At 38.4% G+C, this 23,659-nt stretch overlaps 1 pseudogene; it reads left to right on the forward strand.

Annotated features, from left to right (window-relative positions):
- Positions 1 to 19,258: 19,258 nt before the first annotated feature.
- Positions 19,259 to 23,085, forward strand: LOC116590300 (annotated as a pseudogene).
- Positions 23,086 to 23,659: the final 574 nt, after the last annotated feature.

Consider the following 23,659-nt stretch of genomic DNA (forward strand, 5'->3'; position numbering starts at 1 on the left):
TGGTATCATTAAGATTCAAGAGCTCTTACAAAGGTGAGTCTTTGGAATAACATTTAATTAATTGCCCATGTAGTTTTCAATCAGCAACTAACCTCTAATTATTCTGTAAGTTCATCCTTGAGCATGCTTTTCTTAAATAACATTCATCTTTTTTTTTTTCACATTGCAGAAGGAATATGTATTTTCATTGTAGAAGTTCTAGTAAATATGGAGACACTAATTCAAATAAGTATCGTAGACACATCATTCTTTTGAAGATCACTCTATTAACATTTGGGTACATCTCCTTCTAGTCCAATCTGAAATATACATGCATGTTTTCCTTTTGCAAATATGGAACCATACTGTACATACTATTTTATAAATAGTTTTCCCCCAACAGTATTTCATTAACATCTTTCTTTCAAGTATACATTTTGTTAGTATTCACACTAAATTTTCTCAGATATTTTTGTTGCTATTATCTATGATTATGAGAATGTATCATGCTGTCTTGAAGGTTCTATCACTCAGGGTTCTTGTTTGCACACAAAAGAAACTGATTCTGGCTTAATTTCATAGAAAAGGAGTTTACTGGAAACATTGGCGGCTCCCAGGGTGGAGGGCAAGATGGACCAACAAGGCTCAGAACATGGAAAACCAATGCCCACTACAGTGAAACCCTAGAGATTTCTGTCTAAATATGTGTACCTACCTGCTTGACTCTATAGAATCTATTCCATTTGCCTAGATTAGAACCGAGGGAGAAAGATATGGGCTGGTTGTCAAAATGGTAAAGGGGGAACAACCCAGATGCTGACTTAAATGGGAAGGACTCCTGCAGCTCTGGACCAGAGGGGTTTGATATAAGACCAGGAGACTCAGGATCCCTCAGCCTGATGTCTTGTGAGTCAGGTGTAAGACAGGCAGGTCTTCGTTCGTCACTTACTGCCATTGATGGCACGCAGACCTTATTGTTATTTATTTGAGTGATGGGAATAGCCATAGTGGGCTACCCCCAAGGGGGCTTGTGAAAGTCAGCTGGAAACAGGGCTGGACAACCTGAAAGTGAAGTGCTCCAAGTCTGTGGCAATGTGGAAAAGCAGAGGAGGCGAACCCAGGATGTGAAGAATCTTAATATTTAAGGCTGTGCTATATCAGAGTAGCAAATTAAGTCCTTTCACCCCCCCCCCCCCCATTTCCCTTCCCTAAATTGTTAAGTCTGAGACCATGTGTTAGTGTGACTGATAGAACAGCTTGAAACTAGGCCATTTGAAATATAGATGAATTCTTGTGGATAGGTGAGAAAATATGCCATTTTGAAAAGCTGTCTTCTACTGAAATCATTGCATAATGGCATTCAGCAGCATTAGAAACAACATGGAGAAGAAATAGTGCTTCGAGAATAGAATTTCTCTTAGCTTTCTTTAGAGTGCTGAGGAGTTCTTCCAGAGAAATACACTCTTGGTCGACTGATTAAAACTGATTAAAACTGGATTCCAACGACTGTTCTGACTGGGAGAAGCTGTCCTCCATACAGCACTGGACTGACTCTTAGTGGTGACAAAACACATTAGTCTCCGTTCCTCTTCATTCCCTTCCGTCATCCCATTCCCGCCAAAGAAGGAGTCTTTTAGTGATGTTTAATTAAAAAAAAATAATATTTATTTACTTATTTTGATAGAGAGAGAGAGAGGGAGAATCCCAAGCAAACCTCCCAATGAGTGAGAAGCCCAACGAAGGTCACCGTCTCAGGACTCTGGAATCACGACCTGAAGCGAAACCAGGAGTAGACGAGTAACCAACTGCCACCCAGGTGACCGTAGTGGTGTTTAATTCTTAAAATGGGAGCTTCCCGAGAAAATTGGTTCCCTAGTCTCTACAAGTTTCTTTTTCTAATCTGCTTGTTTTCTCAGCAAGTAAGGACTTCAAAGAGTTGGCAGTGAGGAGTTAAGAAATGGTCAGTAAATGGGGAAAGAGAAAGGAAGGTATTCACACTGACCAAGAACCTACTAGTTCCCTTTACTTTGCATGTAACTTCTTGTTACTCTCCCCACCACTTTGTGAGTGGTTATTAGTATTTCCATGTCATAAAGGAGTTAACTGCAACTCAACGAGGATGAGATTTGCTCATGACTACAGATGCTAAATAGAAGAAACTGGATGCAAATTGTGGTCTCTTCCCCTTTAAACTCTTTTTACCGTAACAGTTGAGGGCAAGGAAAGGAAGCAGGTGAAAGACATTGCGTTTGGTGGGGAGAGAAGGGAAGAAGAAACAGGACTATTTTATGACATTTGTAATTAACATTTGGCCATGTTCACATCTGCATTTACAGTTGATCACAGTGTAACAGCTAATATAAAATTACATAACTGCAAAGAACTGATTGTTAATTGAATTTATCTAACAGCCTGGTTACTAACCACTAACAATATGAAAGCTGTATCTGTGACTCACATATCCGTGCTCTTTATGTTATCAGAAGCATTTTTATGGTAATTAATTCCAATATCTGATAATTTTTGTAATGGCCACATCTGTTTATCTTTCTATCTATTTATTCAGCTTTCCTCATTAGTAGGATATTAGCATATAGAGAAATATATACGTACTTACATACATGCACACTAAAAAAAGTTTTTTCTTTTTTTATGTTTTTACTTAAATTCCAGTTAGTTAACATACAGTGTAATATTAATTTCAGGTGTACAATGTAGTGATTCATCACTTCCATACATCACCCAGTGCTCATCACAAGTGTCCTCCTTGATCTCCACCACCTACTGCACACATCTCCCCACCGCCCTCCCCTCTAGTAACTATCAGTTGTCCTATATAGTTGAGTCTGCTTCTTGTTTTGCTGCTCTCTCTTTTTCTCTCACTTCCTTTGCTCATTTGTTTTGTTTCTTAAATTCCACATAGGAGTGAAATCATATATTATTTTTCTTTCTCTGACTGACTTATTTCATTTAGTATAATACTCTGTAGCTCTATCCATGTTGTTGTAAATGGCAAGATTTCATTCTTATTTTTGGATTAATAATATTCCATTGTATACATATACGTAATAATATTCATTGTATATATATACTGCTGCTTCTTTATCCATTCATTAGTTGATGGACCCTTGGGCTGTTTCCATAGTTAGGTTATCGTAGATAATACTGCTATAATCATCAGGGTGCATGTAACTCTTTGAATTGCTATTTTGTATTCTTTGGGTAAATATCTAGTAGTACAATTGCTGGATAGTAGGGTGATTCTATTTTTAACTTCTTGACAAAACTCTACTCTGTTTTCCAGAGTGGCTGCACCAGTTTGCATTCCCACCAACAATGTAAGGCTTTCCCCTTTCTCTGCATCCTTGCTAACATCTATTGTTTTCTGTTATTGATTTTAGTCATTCCGATGGCTGCGAGGTGATACATTATTGAAGTTTTGATTTGTATTTCTCTGATGACGAATGATGTTGAACATTTTTTCATGTGTATGTTGGCCATCTGCATGTCTTCTTTGGAAAAATATCTATTCATGTCTTCTGCCCACTTTTTAATTGGATTATTTGTTTTTCTGGCATTGAGTTTTACAAGTTCTTTATATTATTTTGGATACTAACACTTTATCGGTTGTGTCATTTGCAAATGTCTCCCATAGGTTGCCTTTTAATTTTGTTAATTGTTTGCTTCACTGTGCAGAAGACTTTTATTTTGATGTAGTCCCAATAGTTTTTGCTTTTGTTTCCCTTGCCTCAGGAGACATATCTAGTAAAAAGTTGCTATGGCCGATGTCAAAGAGGTTACCGCCTATGTTTTTCTCTAGGATTTTGATTGTTTCATGTCTCACATTTAGGTCTTTCTTCCATTTTGAATTTATTTTTGTGTAATAGCATAAGAAAGTGGTCCAGTTTCATTCTTTTGCATGTTGCTTCCCAGTTTTCCCAGCATCATTTTTTGAAGAGACTGACTTTTTCCTGTTGCACTTTCTGTCCTGCTTTGTCAAAGATTTACAGACCATATAGGTGTAGTTTCATTTCTGGCTTTTCTATTCTGTTCTACTAATCTATGTGTCTATTTTTTGTGTTAGTACAAGACTCTTTTGATGATTATAGCTTTGTAATATAACTTAAAGTTTGGAATTGTGATGACTCCAGCTTTGTTTTTCTTTTTTCAATGTTATTTTAGCTATTTGGCGTCTTTTGTGGTTCCACACAAATTTTAGAATTGTTTGTTCTAACTCTGTGAAAAATACTGTTGGTATTCAAAAAAAGGTTTTGATTCTTGGGACATCTTTAAGTTTTTACATTGTTTAAAACAATATACAATAATAACATTTTCTGATTATAAAAATAATCTTTGCTAATTAAAGTTTAAAAGTGTGATGAAAATAAATATCACCCAAATCTTACAAACCAATGGAAACCACTGGTTTATTGTATTTCCCTATATTCTAAAATACATATCTACAGAAAAAAAAAACCCTTCTATTTTGAGATAATTATAGATTCATAAGAAGTTACAAAAATAGTGCAGAGCCATCCTGTGTAACTTACCCAGTTACACTCAGTGGTTACATCTTACAGAATTATAGTACAATATCAAAACTCAAGGGGGCACCTGGGTGGCTCAGTCAGTTAAGCATCTGAATCTTGGTTTCAGCTCAGGTATTGATCTCAGGGTTGTGAGTTCAAGCCCCACATTGGGCTCTACACTGGGTGTGGAGCCTACTTAAAAACAAACAAACAGTATCCAAATTCAGGGAATTGACATTGGTAAATGTGTGTATATAGTTCTATCATTTTTAGCACATATTCATATAATTTCCACCACAGTAAAAATTATATATGTACATTTAAAAATTAAGATCATTGTGTATAATATGCTTCATAACTTTTTTCTCCATTTAACAATGTACTACACTGAAGATTGTTTTCTTAAAGATTTTATTTATTTGTCAGAGAGAGAGAGAGAGAGAGCACAAGCATGGGGAATGGGAGAGGGAGAAGCAGACTCCCCACTGAGTAAGGAGCCTGATGTGGCACACAATCCCAGACCCTGGTATCACGACCAGAGCCGAAGGCAGATGCTTAACCGACAGCCACCCAGGTGTCCCTGAAGATATATTTGAATACAATTAATACTTCTCCTATAATGATAGCATTTTTGTCGGCCTAGTTTTCCATTTTATAGACACACATTCATGTGAATCTTGGATAATTTTTTTATAGTGAGTAGAATTGTGTGGCCAATGGCTATGAACATTTTAAAAGCATTTGCTGGGGGCTCCTGGGTGGCTCAGTGGGTTAAAGCCTCTGCCTTCAGCTCAGGTCATGATCACAGGGTCCTGGGATCAAGCCCTGCATCGGGGTCTTTGCTCAGCGGGGAGCCTGCTTCCCTTCCTCTCTCTCTGCCTGCCTCTCTGCCTACTCGTGATCTGTCTGTTAAATAAATAAATTAAATCTTTAAAAAAAAGCATTTGCTGCATACTACTGAAATACCTTTTGAAATATTGTATCAGTTTATACTCATGTGAGTCAAAATGAATGATGAAGCCCATTAACCAGTGACTTGGTCACCATAGGTTTTAGCATTAAAAGAAATCAGTACCAGGAGTGGGAGGACCAGGCAACCTGCTGAGCAGAGTTTCCGAGCAGGACTCAGTCTCAGGACCCTGAGACCATAACCTGAGCCAAAGGCGGAGGTTTAACCCACTGAGCCACCCAGACACCCCTGAATTGTATACGTTAAGTGAATGAATTATATGGTATAAGCTGTATCTCAATAAAGCTGTTTAAAGAAAAAAAAAAAAAGAAATCAGTATCTGGGGCCCCTGGGTGGCTCAGTCGGTTGAGTGTCTGACTTGATTTTGGCTCAAGTCATGATCTCAGGGTCATGGAATCAAGCTCCGTGATATACTTTGCACTCAGCAGAGAAGTCTGCTTGTCCCTCTCCCTCTGCTCCTCCCCCTGCTTGTGCACATCCTCTCTCTCAAAATAAATAAATAAACCTTTAAAAAAAGAGAAAGCAGTACTTATTTGATAGGTGAAGGTGTTATTTTATCGTACATTAGTTTGCACATATGTGATTTCTAGTGAAGTTGAATATTTTTCATATTTATTAAACATTTCTATATCTTTCTTATAAATACTTTATTCCTATATTTTAGACAAATTTTTCTTATGGGGGATCCTTTCCTTTATATATTTCTAAGTGTCATTTCTGTTTGAAGGATATTATCCCACCATCCTATATGTAGTAGTGTTTTGTATGTTTGTTTCAGTTTGTTGTTGGGTTTCATATTTTGTTTACAATGATTTTGCTGTACAGAAGTTAAGGACTTTCATGTTATCAAACCTATCAAACTTTAATTAGTTTTCACTTTTGGAGAGTACTTTTTTCTACCTTGAAATAATTAAGTTATGGTTTTTTTTTGTTGTTGTTCTTTAAGGGTTTCTTTTTTTATATTAAACTCTTCTAAACATCTGCCATCTATTTTAGTGTATAGTATAAACTAAGTATCTAATTAATTTTTATTCTAAATTGTTAGCTATCTCAGCAATAGCTTTTAAAGTCCTTTTCATTAACCTGAAATGTCTCACTTATATATTAGGTTCCTATGTCTAGTACATAAAGGTTAGAAAATGGATTTTTAAAATTAAGGTATAGTTGACATACAATGCTACATAGTTTCAGGTGTACAACACAGTGATTCAAGGAGTCTGCATGTTTTGCTATGTTCACAAAGGTAGTTACCGTCTGCCATCATACAACACTATTACAGTATCACTGACTATGTTTCCTATGCTGTGCCTTTTATCTCTATAACTTAGTCATTCAACAGCTGGAAGCCTGTATGTCTTGCTCCTCTTCACCAATTTTGCCCACCCCTGTCTGGCACCCACCAGTTTGTTCTTTGTATTTATGAGTCTGCTTCTGTCTTTTTTGTTTGCTTGTTCATTTTCTTTTTCAGATTCCACACTTAAGTGAAATCATGTAGTAATTGCCTATGGTACAAAGTGGATTTAAACTCAATATGAATTCATTTCATTTACCCGCTTACTCATTCTGCCGTTCGCTCATTCCACAGACATTCATTTAGTGCCCACGGTATGCTTTAGTTGTGGTTAAAATGGTGGACAGGGTGCTTGTCACTATAGGATTTTCTTTTATGACTGGGTTTGCAAAGGGAAGAGATTATAACAAATAAGTAAAAAATACTAAAAAGTTTAGATAGAAGTTCTGTGAGAAAAAGAAAATATGACTGTGTCTCCTGATTTCACACTCTAGTACACACTCATACCATCATCACTTGTTTCCGGTACATGACGTCTGGTAAATTCCGTTAGCTTATGGGTCACCTTGCTTATATGTCACTACTCAGTAGCATTAGACAGCTCCTTTCCGCTTTTACCTTTGAGCCGCGTGTCTCCTTTGTTCTGTGTTTCTTCCACAGTACATGTTGCTTCTCACATGCCATGTGTGCTGTGGGTTATTATTTATCATCTGTCTCACCCTACTAGAAGTAAACTCCTCCAGGACGGGGATTTGTTTTCTTCATGGCATATGTCCAGCACTCTAAATAGTGCCTGGCATAAAGCAAGCATTTAATAAATGTGTATTGAGTAAACGAGGCTGGGAAATACTTAGTGACATTGCAGCTGAGTTCTGAATAAAAGGCCTTCTCTGAAAATATCCAGGGAACGATTATTTTATACAGATACATACAAAGAAGGATTTTTATATAAAACTCTTCTAATCACTTTTCAAAAACTTTTTCATTTAATCCTCTAATGATCCTATAGTGTACACGTAGTTGTTAATCCCATTATGCAGATGCAGTAATGAGGCACAGGGAAAGTGAATAACTCAGTCAAAATCACTCACCTGTCTAAACACAGGCAGCAAGCCAGGCAATACGAGACCAGTTTGTACGCTTCTCCACTGTGCCTTGCTGTCTTTCCAGGCATAGCCAGTGCCATGAACCTGAAGCTGGAGCAAACCTGAAGTTTTTGAAAGGACAGCAAGAAAATCAGTGTGCCTCGTGTTTATTTACAGATAAGGAACTAGTATGAATTAAGTTCAGAGAAGGAGGTGAAGGGGAGAACATAGAAAGCGTTAGAGGCTGAGTAGAGAAGGAGGCAAAGATTCTTCTTACTTTAATGATGTGATCTGAGTCACAGTTTAAAAAATTTGCTCTGGATCCTGAATGGAGAAGGAAGCTCATGAACAAGAAAAAATCCCCATGAACAGTTTGTTAATTCTGTTTCCTCTGGAAATAAATATTTTAAAGTTATACTTAGTTTATAAATTACCTTCTTGAATCTCTTTGAATCTTTGTTATATTAGCTAACAGAATATCTTTATATTTTGTTTCGTTTTGTTATTTTTGGCACAGTGAGCTTTAATTCATGAAAATGAAGATGATGCAACATGAGAATTTTTGAGAAGATGAACAGAAAGACATAATAACATGCACCGATGTCAAACTGCAACCAATTCATAGTATCCTGGCTCATTTCCTAAAATTCAATCATTTTTTTTTTTCAATCATTTTTTTAAACATCTTTGTTGAGGCACAATTTACATAGCATAAATGTCACGCAGTGACATAATTCAGTCATTTTTCGTGTATTTACGGTGAATAATTCAGTCATTTTTCGTGCATTTACAGGCTTGTACATTCATCACATTCTCATTTTAGAACATTCCTATCACCCCAGTAAGAAATTTTGTGCCCATTATCAGTCACAGCGCTAGGCATCCATGAATCTACTTTCTGTCTATAAACTTTCCTTTTCCGGTTATTTTATATACATGAAATCATACAGTATATGATCTCTCATGTCTGGCTTCTTTCACTTAGCATAATGTTTTTGAGGTTCATCCATGTTTTAATATGTATCAGTACCTCATTGCTTTTTCTTGGTGGATAATATTCTATAATATGAATATACTACATTTTATTATTCATCAGTGGGTAGATGGGTTATTTCCACTTTTGACTATTATAAGTAAAAACTGCCTTAGATATTCCCGTACAAAGTCTTTGTGTAGAGATGTGTTTTCATTTGTCATGGGTGAAGACTTCTTTTGGAAAGGGTGGAATTGCTGGATTTTTGGTAAATCTATGTTTAACATTAATTTTCTAAAAAAAAACCCCCAAATAACCTGCATCATGGTTTTGTTCTGATAAATTGTCATCCCCAAATAATTTAGATTATTTTGCTATTAAACACAAATTTGTAAAAGTAGCTTTTGGTATATACTTGATATTTTAAGTTATTGAATATGGAATGTCTTTGCATTTCAATAATGTTTCAAATATTAAGAAATAATTTCTCTATGCTCAGATTTTTTTCTTGGTGCTCAGTTTGTGACTTGATTAAAAAGGTCTTTAAAAGGAAGATGCTCTCTAAGTTATCATTTCAGAACATATAACATAGAGAGTTATTTCTCTCTTTAAAATAATCTTCATGGAACAAGAGGTTTGCAAATCAGAGTGAATATCTTTCTTCTTTGTTATTTTAGCTGCTGACATTTTAAATTCAATTTAGAAGTGGCCTTATATTTTTAAAGTTAATGAAGTGGATTTCAGGTTCAGTTAACAGTAATTTAAGATGACAATTAAATCATTAGTGAAGCTAATTATTAAATCGAAAACTCACTGTAATACTTAACCTTACAAAGAAATAAAATCCTACATCCAAGGGCCATGGCAGACTGTGAGCTGGTTGATAGGTAGTTCTTTTAACAAAGTAGCACAGTAGCAAGGTTGACACATGATAGTCCTATACATGGTATTATTTCCAGCAAGCTGAACTTTAATATTTAGGTTCAGTCTAGCCATGATTTTTTTTTTTAAAGATTTTATTTATTTATTTGACAGAGAGAAATCACAAGTAGATGGAGAGGCAGGCAGAGAGAGAGAGAGGGAAGCAGGCTCCCTGCTGAGCAGAGAGCCCGATGCGGGCCTCGATCCCAGGACCCTGAGATCATGACCTGAGCCAAAGGCAGCGGCTTAACCCACTGAGCCACCCAGGCGCCCTAGCCATGATTTTTTTTAGCTAAGTGACATAGGGTATGAAACACTGTTTCACAGCATCTCAGGCAGTGTTTCTGAGTACTATAAATATATCCACTATGTTTGCCCTGTTCATCTCCAACTCATATAACAAGCATAGTAGTTGCTGTGTTTATTATAACAAAAATAAAATCAGAATGATGTTGCTAGGAATGCTTTAATACTTTTGTTTTGGTAACAAGGGCATGCATGTCTATTGGGTATATACCTGGGGCAAAATTGTTGGCGAATGAGGACTGCTATGGTTTGACTGTGATAGATGGGGCCATTCCATTTCCCTAAGTGGTTAAACCTCTTAATACTCTTTGATTATATCTGTTGCTCTATCTTAATTTAGTAGGTAGAACTGAAGACAACACAGATTCACTGACAGTGAAATAAACGAATGACTAAGTGATGATATGTACACAGTGGGATATTATACTGCAAGGAAAACAGACTATAAAATTCAAGTAACAACCTGCTTAAATCTCAAGGACATAATGTTAAATGATTAAAGCAAGACACAAGGTGAAACAAACTTGAAATAAAATCTCTATTTTTACAAAGTTGAAGGCAAAATTAAGCTGTGGTGTTAGAAGTGAGAGTAGCGGTTAATTTGGGGAGTAAAGAGGCTAGTGATGGAAAAGGGGCAGAAGTGCATTTTCTGGTACTGTTTATTTTGCATCTTGACCTGGATTTATTCACTTTGTGATATTTCTTTGCGCTGTACATTTAAGATCGACACATCCTTCTTGTATGTGTATTAAACTTCAATAGTAAGTAAAAGACAAGTAGGTGTTAGACTTAGAAAAATATTAATTTAAGTTCTTTTGATTTTAATTGTAACATTGATTTGACTTAAGCAGAATCATTGAAGCAAAATTTATTCAAAAAGCTTTCACACTGAGATTCCTTAATATATGCTATCCCATAGAGTATATTTTGCCCTTTATTTTGTGATTTTTAAAAAAAAGATTGTCTTTGTAGTTTTGTTCCTTTTTAACAGCTTAAAAATTCTCCCAGTATTAAAATACATTTTTAAGAAAGTTTTTAAAGTTAAAGTTAACACAGTATAATATTAGTTTCAGGTGAACAATCTTGTGATGCAACACTTCCATAAATCACCTGGTGTTTATCACAAGTGTGCTCCTGAATCCCCATCACCTACTTCACCCGTTCCTCTACCCCCTACCTTCTGGTAGTCAGAGGGGCAGTACATTTTAATTACTGACAATAATGTTACTCTTGTGATTCTTTTATTTCAAGGCCGTTTTGATTGTTTCATCATATACTTATTTTGTAAATTCCCCCAATACAACAAGGCTTTTTTTTTTTTTTAAATTTTGCTTTATAAATGAGCTTTGGAGGACATTTTTACAGATTTTTTTCATCCCTGTTTATCTATGGTGTCTCTCCATTTATTTAAGTCTTCTCTTATGCCATTTAGTAACATTTTCCTTTTAAAACTCAATTATAATCACATGGTTAAAATATGAGTACATTCTTGTTGCTAAACAATTAAAACAAATAAATTAAAATCTCAAATTCAGATATATCACTTTTTCCTCCATAAGGCTATTCATAGTTACCAAACTTTTGTATGCATCTACATATGTGTAATTGTACCCCGAGAAGACATATGGTATCATGCTACAGTATTTTTGTTCCATATGAATTGTATCATATAATTCACATTTGTTTGTGTGTATTTTGATTTTCATTTTTCTCTACCAACAATATGGCTTATAAAGAGCTTTTTCCATACTAGAACATTAGAATTCCTTCATTCTTTTAAATTGCTGATTTGTATTCAATATAATAGGTATATAATAGATTATTTATACACTCTCTCTCTCTCTCTCTCTTTAGATTCATTTATTTGAGAGAGAATGTGAGTGGGGGGAGGGGTGGAAGGAGAGGGAGAGAGAAACCTCAAACAAACCCCTTGCTAAAGGCAGAGCCTGTTGTGGGGCTCAGTCCTGGAATCCCAATATCATGACCTGAGCTGGTTTCTCAACTGACTGAGCCACCCTGGCACTCTTATTTATACATTCTCTTCAAGATGTCTTTAGTGAATTTTTTGTAGCCAAAAGGGTAAGCTCAGAAACTCAATTTGTTGGCCTACTGAAGGGACACCTTTCAGGAATAGATTCACAATAACCAAACTCACAGAACCTGAAGTAATAAACCAATTTATTAATGCACAGGTAGATAAGTGCCAAAGGTTCAGATATCTCTAGAACTTTCACCTACTGTCCAAAGATACTCCATACAGAGTATGGAGTATCATTTGAATGTCGGCTAACCCAATTTTTAAGAAAATATATGCACATGGCAGTCCACTTGATATGGGCTGAAGCCTTTCAACTTGGAAATCAGTTTATAATCTTGCTTATTGAGCATGGAAGGAGAAAGAGGAGAGAGAGTGAAGTTAAGTACAGGAATCACCATCTCTGCAATGTCGGATATACCTGCCCTTGGTCAGAGAGATGTTTCCTAGGCAAAGGCATCCTCACCCATCCTCACTGCTGGGATGGCCCAGCTGATATTTGCCTCTGGTGTTCTCTCTTCTCTGAGCTTGCAGGGATGGACAGCCCTGTATCTGATGGGTGTATTATATTCCATTACAATCAAGCATTATTCTCTGAGAGCAATCCACGTTATTTAATCCTAATAATAAAATCAATAATTACAGTAGTAGTGTTTATTTAGGGTTTATGATGTGCTAGGCACAGTTCCAAGAGCTTTAAATACATTGACTCATTTAATCCTCTTTAAAGTGTCTTTCTCTATATACATCTTTGTCCATCAAGTATTGATTTGACAGCTCATCTATCTGAGGGAACAAACATTTATTTTAGTTACATACATTCTTGGAGTGGCTCTCAGTATAAGCCCAATATGTGGAAACACAACTAAAATACATTAGAAACTCTAAGTAGAGGTGATTCATTTTGATTAGGTCAATAAGGGAAACTTCTCATGGAGGAGGAGAAGGGGCTTTAAAGCATGAGTAGAATTTTTATGGACAGAAATAGAAAATTCCCCACTCTTAAAAAAATGACAATTATCCTGCTTAAAAGGTTAAGTTTCACTTAACTGTAAAGTTTGCTTCCATGAAATACCTAATTCCTCAATAATGTCTGACACATAAAATGTATTTTATAAAAAATTTGCTATTGGGGGTAGGGTAGGGAGGGAATATGAATATTTTCCTGTAAAATTCTTATTGTCTGATTAAATTAAATGGAAATAAAACAATACTGTCATTGGTCTTTTCTTTCTAATTGTGTTTCTCACGCACTTGCACAATTTATATCTTAATGAAAATGAGGCTCACGAGAAGCTTTTAAAGTCCGGGAGGGGAAATTAGAATGCATTCTCCTTGATTGCAGCATTTGCTATTTTAGAGGGAAAAAGCATCAGTGGTCACTTATAAATTGTGATTCTGACCTACATTGCAGAGCTAGTACATTTCCCTGGGAAATTGATCAATAACACACTGTTAAAAGAGAACCTTGCTAACAGCCTTTCCTTAGAAAAAGGTAAGGTTGACAGTCCAGGAAACAATTTGTTCAATTTCATCTACTCTCCTGGAATTCCCAGCAGGTAAAATTGCTCCCTATTTCATAGTTACAAAAGCATTTCACTTAAAATAATAATGTTGATGTTGATTGCATTTTTAATATAAAACTTATAAACAAGGGACTTCTGGATAATTAATGTAGCAGTCTCGTTGTGTCTGACACCCTTTCTCCCAGCTTCTGGTACAGTACACTAAAAAGATGTGTAGAGAAGACTGAAACAGCATCAGAGGAGGAAACTAAAGGAAAAGCTGCAAGTCAAACTTTGCATGAAATTTCTGCTCTCACCAATGAAGAAAAATTGAGATTCTTATTTTGGGACTATGTACCACCCCTCCACCTTTTGGATCAGAACAGAATAAAGAACCTCAGGGTTGATAGAAAGAGATAGTAAGTCAACCCCTTTTTGAAGACAGCCATCCCATCAGTCAGGATTTCCCAAACTTGGCCCTTTGACATCTGGGACCAGAGAATTCTCTGTTGTGGGAGGACTGTTCTATGTAGTGTGGGTTGTTCAGTAGCATTCTGGTTTCTAGCCACTGGATGCTAATAGCTCTTCCTTATCCCTGGTTGTGAACCAAAAATGTCTCTAGACATTGCCAAATTCCTTGAGAGACAAAACAGTTTGGGTTGAGAATCACGACATAGATGACTAGCTTAGCTCGTGCCTCAAGCTTCTCTGTCCCACCTCCCTTTAGTCTCTTTTAACTTTCAATGACAGGAAGCCAAGGGGAAGAAGATGGCTATGCCCTGAAACCTGAGGTGTCCTGACCCTAAAAAAATTTTAAGAAACTCATTTAGATCAAAATTTATCTATGGTTCTAGAAATTAAAGTAATGGTTACTTTAATGGTATCAGTGGGGAGGCAAAACAGGCTTCTTCAGTGATAGAAGGGTTCTGTATCTTGATCTAGGTGGTGGTTGTACATTTGACGAAATTAACTGAGCCCAATTGTTAAGCTGAGTACAATATTTAAGTATTTAAATTTAAGTTATTTAAATAAAATTTAAGTTAAAAATCTAAGTTAAAAATTTAAGTTAAAAATTAAATTTAAGTTAAGTTATTTAAATTTAAATTTACTTAAATTTAAGGTATTTAAGTTATACCTCAATTAACAATAAAAAACAAGGCTCAGGAGAAAGAAACCCCAATATAAGGCATATTAAAAGGAAAAGGACAAGGACCATTTCTTTGAAGATTGATAATGAGAGTGAAACTCTGAAAATTAAAAGATGTGAAGATTTTAGAATGCATGTGCTTGCATCATGCATGTATGGGAAGGCTAAAAGATTTCCATTTCATCTGTGCTGGTGGCCTTTTAACATCTCTATGAAGCAAAGGGAAAATTAGAATTAAAACCTACGGCTGTAATTCAACCTGTTGCCAGAATCTTGAAGACATTTCAGCAAACTACAAAGATAATGGATTAGTCTAAAAAATGCAATGGATTAGTCCATCCGAGCTGTGCCAACAGAAACAGAGTGCACATGCCCAGAAAGTCAAGAAGGAGAAGCTCCCTATGAGCCACTTATCTGTCTCCTTGAATGTAGCATTGTACTAACCAGTGTTCTATGTAGGTCTTCTGTGTTGTCCCTTTCCTGGTGACACCAATGCTTTTACATCTAAATATAAAAAGCAATGTCCTAGAAAATGCGAGGCTAGAATAGAGTGCAGGGGTCAACAATGGCTTATTTGTTTGGGGAGTAGAGTTCATGCAAGTAAAGCACTCTGTCCAGAGTAGTAACAGTGAGAAGGAAGTGTACATTAAGTAAATCTCAACATGAATGTAGAGCATCAGAATTCTGGAATGGTCAGTGTAATAGTGGTAGATCTGGCACCTCAAATCACGTTTTTCTGTAACAATGGTGTGCCCACTACATTTCATGACAGTTCCCCTAGTCCTCGTTCCTAACCAGGGTTCCATCTCTCATAGGGATTTGGAGGTTGCTGCTGTTGTCCAAAGCCAGTAAGTGGGAAGTGGTCAGTGTGTCTGCCATTTCCCACATCTCAGCAGGTTCATATTTTAAACATGATCATTCCATCTAGAGTGACAGGTTTGTCCAAAACATTTAGTATGCTATGCATAATTAATCTGCTAGATCTATAGTATGTCCACAATGGTCAATTGGTCCAGCCAGTGAGGTCTGTGCTCTTTGTTTGTTTTGCTTTTCCCTGGCATGTCTTCTAGGCCCAGATGAACTCTAGTATGTTTAAGACACAGAGAGGTCTGAGAACAAACATGGCTGGGCTTTGGTATATGCATAGCGCTTCTGTATACACTGGCCCAGGACTGTTCCTCTGGCTTGTCTGTTCAATCTCTTTAATAGCTATCTCCTCTTCTAAAGGCGTGGTGGGAGTCATTCCTGCCTTGCTCTGTCCTAGTGCTTAGCAGCTCTCTATTAGGGATATTCTACAGAGATGAGACAGACTGGTTGTATCTTGCCCAAACCCCAGCCTGGGACCTGGGAGACCTGGGCAGGAGGAGACCTTTTCCTTTGGTCCTTTCCCAGTGTTGCTCTCACTTAGCACTGTCATGGATCAAGGAATTCCCCGTCAATGACCTCAATGTACTTCTCTCCCACCTCCCTGCTTTGTATAGGAAGAGCCATTATTCATTGACTCACTTATTTATTAGTTCATGCATTCATTTAACAAGCATGTGTTATTTATTATTTAGCATCTACTGTGTTCCAGACATTACTTTGTGGGTGAGGGCTATAGCAGTATATGAGAAAGATAGGATCGTTATTCTCTTGGAGCTTATTGCTTAGCGGACAAAAGAGACTAAGCGAATAGACAATCAAGCAAGCATATATTAGGAGGTGGGAAGTGCTAGGGCGTAAATAAGACCAGGACATATGATCCTGACTGGGGTGAGGTGTGGGGATACTTAGAAGATGTAGTTTTTTTCCTACACAAATAAGAATGTCAAAGACTTTGGAAAATCTTAAAATAGCCCCAAGGTTATTAACTGCAGTCTGATACTCGATAGCCTATTGACATCCATTTTCTCCAGTTCCTCCTAAACAAACCACTTCTCAATTGTTCATGCATCTCAGGGAAGGCTGAGTGAACCAGCTTCACTCAGCTGTTTAATATCACCCATTCCTAGTAGCATCATCCCTTTGCCAGTGACTAGTCTAAGACTCTGGGCCTAAGCCAATCAGCACATGATATGATCTTGTCACTAGAGATCTGTTCAGGGATGGGCTCATGATCCAGTTTGAGCCAGTGAGAAGTACAGGGGAGTTCTCTGTAAATGTCTGGGAAGTTTCCTGGAAAACTGGAAGTTTTCTGGAATAGGAAAAGGTGGTTTATCTCTCTTACTAGATGTGAATGAAAAGGTATGCAGACAGTTGTTCTTGGCAGGTGGCGTATGGCCGTGAAGTAAATAATCCTGAGAGGAAATCTGACACTCAGGAAGTTATCTGGTTCTTGAGGACATCAGTGAACCTCTAAGCCAGCCCGTCTTGAAAGCCTGCTCTTTTGCACTCATCATTTCTGCGTGGGTCACAGCTTCTGTTTACGGACAGAGCTGGTTACAAGAGCCCTTAGGAGCAGCCCTCAGCTGGTGGTGGATGGGGGATGACGGAGAACTACCCCAGCGCTGTTGTTCCTTGTTTGAGACAACTCTGAGCATCCTATGTGACAGAGAAGCCCTCTCCAAGGAGAAAATATGTGCGCCGAGCTGCGAAAGACGAGAAGCCGTCAGTGAGAAGAGTTCGCACAGCTGAGGCACTGGGTTGGCAAGGACTCCAGTGTGGGATTTGTTCTGGCATATTCTAGATTCGGAAGAAAGGAAGGCAAGTACGGCTGGGCCGGTTGACAGACAGCTGGGGTTCTAGAATCAGTCTGGCTAAGTCCTCCTCCTCATCTTGTGTATAGTTTGGCCTTGAGCAAATTGCTCGACCCTTTTGAGTTTCAGTTTCCTCATCTTTAAATGGGCTTAATAACAGCACCCGTATGACAGCCTTGTAATGAGAATCAAATGAGCTCATGAATGTGAAATGTTTATCACAGTACCTGGGCCAGAGTAATTATACTCTCATCTAGATTAGGTTTGCTTGCCTAATGTTCAATTTGCCACAGGTTTTACATCTTTCTGGGGTCTTTGTCAGAATAAAATCACACCCAGCTGCACCTTGGGACAACAGAGTGCAAACCACTGCGCTGGTAAACCCTGAGGAACCATAACTAAGCGTTTTAGATAGGGATTATCTGGATCAGTTTAGAGCTCTACTTGCCCCAGAGTTTTCCTCCCTGCCAGGAAGTCTGGAAGCATGCCTTAAAAGCTTGCAAATGTGAGATCAGTGTCTCATCGGAGCAAGAACACATCGCCTCTCCTGGAGCAGTGTCTGCTACAAGCTATCAAAAGATAATCTGTCAAAATCCATAAAGCCTGTGGCTCATGATGAACACATTGGCCAATTTGTCCATCAAATAAAATTAAAAACCTACTACAGATATGCTATTGAGAAAAACTGGAAGTGCTAATACGGCTCCCTTGGAATACACATAATGTATTACCTGACGGACCTTGACACATGTATTGTAGGCTGCTTTGAAAGCCTGTCTCTGGACCATGGAATCTAATGGATAGCATTACTTCGGGAAAGATTCTGAAGTAACCTTTATGTCAAGGGCCATCAAAATTGTCACTGCCTCTTTAGGCCATATTCAGCTTCCAAGGAGTCTACTGCAGAATCACATATGTTAGTTGCATGGATGGCTATGTGCAGTAATCCCAAAGCTTACCTGCCAGAGAGAGGAATTCTACCCAGACTCTTAGCAGTGTGTTACCCTAACTCCATGGGGAAAGCCATTGGATTTAATAACATTTATTTGCTTTCAATAAGAACAGAGAAAATATGTTTCAACTCACTTGCCAGTAGTGATATTTTCTTTAGAGCTCCCTGTCAGAGATGTCTAGTAAAATAATAGGAACTGCTAAGTAATATTTATCTAGGGCAAGTAATATTCTTTGACCTCTAGTAAGCTCTTAAAGTAATCAAACCTCTCTACATTTAGTCAAAAGCAATTAAGTGACCATTTCTGTCTATCATCATGTACTAATTTTCTATAATTATGTGTTATTAAAAGTGAAATGAAGAGATAGAGAAAGATACAATTCCTAGCTGTGCCATTACTCATTCTTTAACCTTATTAATAATAATAGTAATGATGACAGTTAATATTTATGACAGCTTACCAAGGCCCAGGCAATAGGCTTAGCATTTAACTTACACCCATCTCATTTGATATTTGCAAAAAGTCTTTGGGAGGAAGATGTATTATCATTATATCTTTTTAGTAGTTGAGAAATAGAGACTTGAAAAGGTTAAGACATTTGTCCGGGGCACACTCTTAGTAGATGATTTGGTTGTGTTTCTAAGTTGGGCTGCCTGGCCTGGCAGATCATGTATTCATTGTATATTCTGCCTCCTCTGGGGCCTAATTTACACATCTATATTTGTCTTCCTCTTCTAGGTGGCTGGGGAGTCCAGCGCTCAGCCCAGACTGAGTTTCCAGACTCAGTGTAGGAATGGGTGGGCTGACTCACAGCTGACAGCGTGGAGCAAAGTGGGACTGGAACCAGGGCTACAAGCTACAGGAGGGCAGGGCGGGGAGCAAGGAGATGTCTGAAACGCCCACTCCTAGTCCAGTGAACCAAAGTGAAGGATCAGCAACAGAGAACCTGAAAGCCAGAGCAAGCAAATTTGGAAGTCAGCCTGGAGAGATTGCCAGAGTCTGGGAAGACGGAAGTAATGGGGGCTATCAGAGATGTCCAGGACAAAGGTGGTGGCAGGGCAGAGCTGTAAAGGTAGCTGAGCACATTCCTGTGATCCAGGAGATGGAGGTATTTGTGTTTTCTCTCTTCTACAGAACTCATGGAGAGTAGGGGAAATAGCTTAGGTGCAAACACTTTGCAAACTCTGAGAATGTTACTGCGAAGTGTTGTCTGTGTTTGTGAGCGCGAAGTCAAATAGTCTGTGCGTCTGTGTGTCTCCTATAGCAGCCTGGGCTATGGACTGTTGACCTAGGACACCTCAGTTAGGTTTAGGACTAGGAGAATAGTAGGAAGACAGTTTTGGCAAAGAAGGAGAGAAGATCACTTTCCAGCCTAGTCATGTGTTCCAAGGGGAGAATATTGAAATGTACCAAGAGAAGAACAAACACTATTGCAAAATAATGCTGCAGTGCCATGGTTTCTAGGTGATAATATGTGGTGTATTGGTAAACTGGATACAGGATTTAAAATGCATGTGGTGGATTTTGTTTTGTAGCTCAGTTCAGCATGGGTTCATGGCAAAGGCAACCTCCGGGGTTTGTGAGTGCAGTCATTATTCTGGGCAGGGGGCAGCTCAGCAGGGGATGCCGTGCTCAGATGCAGTCAGGGAGAGAGCTTATGACTTCCCCCTCCCCATTCCCTGCAGTACAGGGAGGAAATGTGCAGAAATCTGGTCCTGGGGTCCTAGAGAGCCCATGTTGGGGTTTCTCTTCTACTCCAGCAGCCCGGAGAACTAGAACTAACAGCAGTGGGAGGCGGCTGGGTTCAGACCGCAGCCATGGGGAATGCACCCAGCAGGGAGGCTAGTGCCTGATTTGGCTGGCAGCGGGACCAAGACGGGGAGCGGGCAGGGGCACAGCTGTTAGCTGGCACGGACGCCTGGCAAACAGCAAGCCCTAAGCCAAACGCTGGAGGTTCTGCAGCTTCACCAACAATGGGAAGAAGCTGTGTGGAGATATTTCTCTGCTGGGAATGCCCTTCACTCCCACTGCATACCATTTACTCGAGGCTGCATAGGAAATAGACATTGACATCAACCGGCCCTCTGCATCATAATCTGACAGAAGAATTCCAAGGACAGTCTGAAGAAATCAGTAAGCCCATCCTTCCAGTTGGTGGGGGAAACACTAGGCCAGAGTAAGCCTTACTTTCCTCTGGGCTGAATAAGTAGGGAAAACCCAGAAAAGCCAATAGAGGAGAGAAAAATGGAGAGCCCACTTTGAGGACAGAGAGAAAAAGGACAAAAAGTTTAATGACAAATGAATATCTTAGGATCAGAAGGTAGTGATTAAACAGAGATAATTGAGGCTTCTGAAAAGGAGATCAGAGCAAAGGGGTGAGAGTGACATTCAGATACATGATAGAAGAAAGCTTGCCTGATCTCTGGGAGCCCTGATTATGGATATAGAAATCACTCATGCAGCATCTGTCTGTATTAATGAAAATGTATCTAGACACATCTGGTTATTTTAAAAAATTTTCAATTCTTCCAGAGTATCCGGGGAGAATATCAGGTGGCCTATGAAGGAGGCAAATCCTAGTTCTCTCTGATAGTCTCTCTATAGTATTAAAATTTTTTAAAGAGATTTTATTTATTTCTTTGAAGAGAGAGAGAGAGTGGGTGAGAGAGAGCATGAGTGGGGGAGTGACATGCAGAGAGAGAAGGAGAAGCAGACTCCCCACTGAGCCGGGAGCCCTATGTGGGGCTAATCCCAGGACCTTGGGATGAGCCACTCAAGATGGTCAACTGAATGAGCCACCCAAGCACCTCTATAGTATTAAAGTTTAGAAGAGCATAGATTACAGGGATATATGGGCAAAGATTTGGTATAAGAATGGAACAAGAATTTTATTCTTGCATATATATATAATTTTTATATATAAATTTATAATTTAAATTAATTATATATTATGTATAATTAAATTTAAAATAATTTATATTATAATAAATATATAAATATATGGAAATATATTATAGAATATATATAGAAAACAAGAAGTTTATTCTTGTGTATATATATAAATTGCATATATATATATATATATATATCTGAAACAATAAGCTACATAGCTACCAAAGAAAGTTGCTTAAAAAATGACTCAAAGGTGAACTTTAGCTGACCCAAAGATAGGAAACTTAGGAATGGGAAGATTATTGTGCAAAATGGTTTGCTCTAAATGCAAGATATCCAGAAGTTAAATTTAAAGAAGTGTTGCAAATATACTTTTAAGCCAAAGAAAAATGTCAGAAACAATTGGAAAAAAATACATTTAATAATAATTTGGCAGACTAGGTTATGTATGTTTGTCCAAAGTATTTGACACATAGTACATGCTCTATAAGTATTTGCTGAATGAGTATAGGATTTTTACCATGTATGTAGAAGTAAGTTGAAGAAATGGAGATGGCCAGAACTTGGAGGAAGCTGAGTCATCTCCTTCTTCTCTTGTGTAAAGTAGAAAACGCAGGAGAGTGAGTAGTGGAACTTTCTGTTCTTTTAATGCCTTATTTCAAAGTGAAAGTCAAGTACATTATTTCCAAATGATGATTATTATTATAAGGTCAAAGAGACTTGCTCACATTCTCTGAGTGAATAACTTAGGTCATGCATCTAGGAAGTGCTGAGCACTGTCAGAGCAGACAGGTACCTCTCATCATTTAAAAACAATGCTCCTGGGGCATCTGGGCGGCTCAGTGGGTTAAGCCTCTGCCTTCAGCTCAGGTCACGGTCCCAGGGTCCTGGGATGGAGCCCCGCATTGGACTCTCTACTCAACGGGGAGCCTGCTTCCCCTTCTCTCTCGGCCTGCCTCTCTGCCTACTTGTGATCTCTCTCTGTCAGATAAATAAATAAAATCTTTAAAAACAAAACAAAACAAAACAAAAAAACAATGCTCCTTCTCTTTTTTGTGGTTCCTGGGAGGTGGTAGGTTGCTTCAGGATGGAGCTGAACATCTTTTTCCCAGAGACTTGCTGAAATGGATGATGAATGCAAACTTTTTACCTTTTATGAGAAGCATAAGGCCACAGAAGCTGCTTCTGCTGCTGTGGGTGAAGAAGGCAAGGGTGATGTGGTCCGAATCCGTGGTGGCGATGACAAAAAAGGCTTCACCATGAAGCAGGCTGGTCTGACCCATGGCCATGTCCCCTGCTGCTGAGTGAGGGGCATTTGTGCTACAGACCAAGGAGGACTGACTGGAGAGAAAAAGTGCAAACCTGCTCGAGGTCGCACTGTGGATGCAATCTCAGTGTTCCCAGCTTGGTCATTGTAAAATAAAAGGAGGAGAAGGACATTCCTGGGCTTACTGTTTTGTCTCGTCACTTGGCATGCAAAGGAGCTAGCAGGATCCACAAGCTTTTCAGTCTCTCTCAAGAAGATGCTGTCGACCTGCATATTGTGAGAAAGTCCCTGAATAAAGAAGCTAAGAAACCTAGAATCAAAGCACCTAAGACTCAGCACCTTGTTACTCTGTGGGCCCTCCAACAGAAGCGTCAGTGTATTGCTCTAAAGAAACAGCTCACGAAGTAAAACAAGGAAGAGGCTGCAGGACGGGCTAAACTTCTGCCAAGAGAAGGAAGGAGACCGAGGGAAAACGCCAGCAACAGAATGCCGAGGGACAGAGGCTGTCTTCCCTGAGAGCTTCTACCTCTAAGTCTGAGGCCAGTCAAAAATGAGATTTTTCTAGAGTTACAAATAAATAAGAGCAGACTTAAAAAAAGAAAAACAAGCCAGTGTTCCCCTGTCAATAATGGGAGCATAATGTGTCTTCCTTGGTTTCTCACGAAAAATTCAGCCATGGGATTTGACTCAATCATACCACATTCTCCTCTCACCTCTGTTCTCTATTAGGGTGATTCACTCTTTCTTAATTTTTCACATTGTTCCTCTGAATTTCTATGATTCATTGAACTAGGTTAGTCAGGGCTTTCATTTTTAGAGAATTGGTTGCAAATTGATTCATAACATGGTTCTTTTAAGATGGCCACTTAACAATGAGTCATTGTGTGGCTTTTACAGGTGTCTGTGTCAGTAGCTCACTCCTTGCCGAGCACTGCTCTTTCCTCAGGGAGAAACAGTCCATTTTGAGCCTGCAGGGACCTCATCCACCAATTCACAGTGGTTTGTGTTATAAGCAATACCAAAGCTGTCTGATTCTAGCCCTCTAGAGTGAGGGGAAAACTAGTGAAGACTATTTGCATTGTCTGTCTCAGGGAAGACAGGGAAGCTTATTCTGGAGATGACTGATTC

Source organism: Mustela erminea, chromosome 1 (assembly GCF_009829155.1).
Source record: "Mustela erminea isolate mMusErm1 chromosome 1, mMusErm1.Pri, whole genome shotgun sequence".
NCBI classification, from domain to species: Eukaryota; Metazoa; Chordata; class Mammalia; order Carnivora; family Mustelidae; genus Mustela; species Mustela erminea.